We start from the raw sequence: 4,694 nt of genomic DNA, 5'->3' as shown, positions 1-4,694 counted from the left end.
TAATTTCTGCTTGCCAGCCGACTGGGTTTTTGGAATTTGCATGTTGTGTTGTGTTTTGGAATTTTATTGTTTTTACCTTTTTAAACTAACTGCAGTGTTCACAGCAAGTTGCTGCTGTACATTTGTATTTTATCTCGGCACATGACAACAATGGAAAATATCTAAGACCGCAACTACTGTTCTTCTTTTCCTTTTGGCTTTTCTCTTCAGGGGTCACCACAGCGAATCAGTTTCCTCCATCTAAGCCTGTCTTCAGCATCCTCCACTCTAACACCAGCCACCTTCATGTCTTCATTCACTGCATCCATAAACCTCCTCTTTGGTCTTCCTCTAGACCTCTTTCCTGGCAGCTCTAGACTCAGCATCCTTCTACCAATATATTCACTGTCTCTCCTCTGAACATGGGGCTTTTAAAGCATCTGCAGACTCGGAAAGGCTGTCCACCTCGTTTGGAGCAACAGGTGGAGCCGTGCCGAGGCACACAGACTCTTTGGTTTATGTGCAGCAGAATCGAAAGATGCCGCTGCTTTCTGCCAGACTGGACGCTGTGGATGTGCTCTCACTAGATGAATGGATCGAGCAGATGAGAGACTTCTCCCAAACCAGAGGACGCACAGAAAAAGAATGGGCGCAGATTGTCTACGACCATCTAGAGAGCGCCGCTCGGACTGAGATTAAGTACCATGCCATCAACCCAAAGAGAACGCGCTGAATGTATTTTTGCTGTGCTGAGGGAGGTGTATGGCTGCATGCACACTCGATTGTCATTAAAGCGCAGGTTTTACAACTGGATGGTTAGACGATGCTCGACTATTCTCATGCCTTAATGGAGTTGTCAGATTAAGTTGTGAAAACTGATGCACTTATTTCTGTAAGAGATTTATGTGACCAATTCTGTGAGAGATCAGACTCTGAGAATAAGACTGAGAGATTTGGTACACAACCCACATTTGACAATTCGTGATGTTCGAGGTGAAGCCATAAATAGGATGGCCCAGTATGAGAACCAGCCCGTTAAATCAAAATGTAACCCAGTCTTAAATTAACCCTCTGCCTCCTGTGAAAGGGCTGTGTCTCCTTCTTCTGAATATGTTGAACTAGTTTCTTTGTTAAAGGCACTGCAAACACAGTTGGAATTGGTCATGAAGGCATTAACCTCAAATGACAAACCTCTTCCAGAGCACGCAGCGTCTGGCCCAGGAGAACAATTTGTAGCACTTGCTTCTTATGCAGTGTGAGATGTTGAAATAAATAATTTAACAGTTAAGGCAATTTGCCTTTCAGGTCCTGATCAGAAGATGACTAGACTCGGATGGGAGGTAGGGTGTATTTGCAGAACCAAGAACAACACAAGGCAGAGAGATTTTGAACAGGTACCTTGTATTAAAACAACAATATGCAACAGATGTGTGTCCGACACTCCGAAGAATTATTGCTACTGTTCAAACTGCTACTGTTGTGTCAGAAGATCACCATGAACAAATTCCTGTGGATTCTCAGAGTTGTGTTGCTCTTGTATCCAGCCACAATACTTGTCAAAACACCAGGATGAACAACACATAGTTAGATCTGCCAGAATTTGAGAACTTGAAGGGAGAAGAAAAGGAACGAGCCACAGAGTTACTTCTGAAGTACAATAAAGTGTTTTCCAGGGGTGACTTAGATGTGGGCAGTACAAACTTGATTAGGCACGAGATTCCATTAGTGGATCATACGCCAGTTCGACAACCATATAGGCGCATCCCCCCCTCCCAGTATGATTAAGTCAGCAGCTCCTGCAAAGCCAGGTCATCAGGGAGAGTAGTACCCCTTACACATCACCAATTGTTCTAGTACAGAAAAAAAGATGGTACTTTGCGCATGTGTGTGGATTACAGACAGCTAAATGCCAGAACCAGGAAGGATGCGTTTCCTTTCCCGAGGATAGAGGAGAGCCTCGATGCTCTAGCGCAGTGTTTCCCAACCCTGGTCCTCAGGGCACACTGTCCAGCATTTTTTTAATCTAACCCTGCTCAAACACACCTGCCTCTGATGACCGTCATTGTCAGGCTTCTACTGAGCCTGATGATGACCTGAATCAGGTGTGCATAACCAGGGCAACATGGAAAACATGCAGGACAGTGTGCCCCGAGGACCAGGGTTGGGAAACACTGCTCTAGCGGGAGCCCAGTGGTTTACAACCTTAGATCTGGCCACTGGGTACACTCCGGTAGAAATGGCGGAAAAGGACAAGGCAAAAACGGCGTTCTGCACCCCATTTGGGATGTTTGAATTTAATCACATGCCCTTCGGATATTGCAATGCGCCTAGTATGTTTCAGAGTCTTATGGAGCATTTGTTTGGAGATTGCCGTTATCAGTCAGTTCTCCTGTATTTGGATGATGTTATCATTTTTTCCTCTTCGGTGGAACAACACCTGCAATGTTTAGACCTAGTTTTGTCACGCTTGGAGAGTCAGAGCTTAAAGGTGAAGCTCTCAAAGTGTCAGTTCTTTCAAAAGTGTGTGAAATACCTGGGGCATCTTGTGTCAGCTGAGGGGGTCTCCACTGACCCAGAGAAAGTGGCCGCAGTGCGGCATTGGAGTCGTCCTGTTAACCTGGCAGAGCTCCGATGATTTTTAGGTTTTGCCAGTTACTATAAGCGTTTTATTGGGGGGGTTTCCAGCATGGCAGCTCCCTTAGATCGGCCAGTGGCTAGGCTTCTTCCTCCTGGCAAAAAAGGGAAAACCTACAAAACCCTAGAAAACCTTTCAGTGAGTTTTGGGATGTTGATTGTGAGCAAAGCATTCCAAAGCTGAATACAGCCTTGATAACAGCCCCTGTTCTTGCTTATGCAGACTTCCAGAAACCATTTGTGTTGGAAGTAGATGCCAGCCATGGAGGGTTTGGAGCTGTCCTTTCCCAAGATAATGGTGGTAAGCTACGTCCTGTTGGATTCGCAAGTCGAAGTTTAAAGCCAGCTGAGCGAAACATGAACAACTACAGTTCTATAAAACTGGAATTGGTGGTTATTAAATAGGCAGTTACGGAAACATTTCGAGATTACTTATTGGGCAACAAGTGTACAGTGTTTACTGACAATAGCCCATTAAGTCACTTGGCCACTGCAAAACTCGGCGCTACAGAGCAAAAATGGGTCTCAGAACTGGCTGTATTTGACCTAACAGTAAAATATCGCCCTGGGTCACAGAACGCTAACGCAGATGCGCTGTCCCGCCAACACGCCCCGTTTAGAGAGTCTGTATTTAGCTCTGCTGTAATGGAGGTTAGTGGGGTACAGGAGGAGATTGCTGCCTTACCTGGTTTACTGACCTCTGAACTCTTCAACATCAGGACCCCGTTATTGGCCCAATTTTGGGATATTGGGAGATGGATAAGATGCCTGATGCAAATGAGAGAAATGAGCTAACTAGAGGCAGTAGAGAGATGATTAGACAGTGGGTTCACCTGAAAGAGCGAGTCTATCCTCTATCGCTGTGTGCATACTCCAGACGGACAGGCTGAAGTAGCAGTTGGTTTTACCCCAGAGGGATCTTAGAAATCAGGATCGGTGCGTTTCTCCTGACCTTGAAGAGGGTGATCTTGTGTACACCAAAAATCGTTCTGTCAGGGGCCGAAACAAGATTCAGGATTGTTGGGATTCAACTTTGCATGAAGTTGTTCGCCCACCTCCTGCACGAGGAGTGGTGTATTCCATAGCCCCTGTACAGTTATGGCCAAAAGTTTTGAGAATGACCCAAATATTACATTTCCACAAGGTCTGTTCCTGCATGATTTTTAGGTGTTTGCCAGACGTTTCTGTGGTATAATGACATACAGTTAGAAGCATTTCACAAGTATCAAAAGCTTTTATTGAGAATTATGTTAGCTGGTCCCATTGTGGCAGCGCTGAAATGCAGTGGAAATGTGGTTTCTGTGATAATGTTCATTTTCAAGGAAAATAGGGACTATGCAAATAATTGCAGTTGAATGGATCATAATATCCTCATAACATTCTGTAGTATATGTAAAATTCCATGAAAATGCAGGCGGAAAAAGTAATAGAAGTGTCATTCTCAAAACTTCTGGCCATAACTGTAAGTCAGGAGGGGCCCCTCCGACAGGTGCATGGGGAAGAGCTAGGGGGAGTCCCTGAAAATAGGGAGGCTGAGATGGAATATGGTCCAGGAAACCCTGCTTGTGAAAGTGTGACAGAAAATACTGCAAACACTGCCGAACTGGAGACCCTGTCTGAATCGGAGAATTACATGTGCATGTTGTGTTTGTAGTTTTATCTTTTCAAACTAACTGCAGTGTTCGCAGCAATTTGCTGCTGTACATTTGTATTTTATCTCGGCTCATGACAGCAGTGGAAAATATCTAAGACCAGAACTACTGTGTGATCAACAAATATTGTCACTTTATTGGAACACGCCTGTCTGATGTTTTTACAATTCATGGTTCAAATTGTAACAAGCCCTTACCTGCTCTAAATTGAAAGAAGGAAGTTGCACACACACAAAAAGAAAACTGGAATTATTTCAAACTGCAATCACCCCAAAGGGTTTGACAATTGTAACATTTTTTTTAAATCAAAATAAAAAAATATATATTTATGAATGGATTTGGATTTAATACCTTTGGTCCTTGGACAATCCTTTGGCTGATAAGGATTTTTAAAAAGGTTTCTGTTTGCTCTTGAGCTTAAATATCTGA

Source organism: Oryzias melastigma, linkage group LG17 (genome assembly GCF_002922805.2).
Source record: "Oryzias melastigma strain HK-1 linkage group LG17, ASM292280v2, whole genome shotgun sequence".
Lineage (NCBI taxonomy): Eukaryota > Metazoa > Chordata > Actinopteri > Beloniformes > Adrianichthyidae > Oryzias > Oryzias melastigma.
This window is presented reverse-complemented; position numbering follows the sequence as displayed.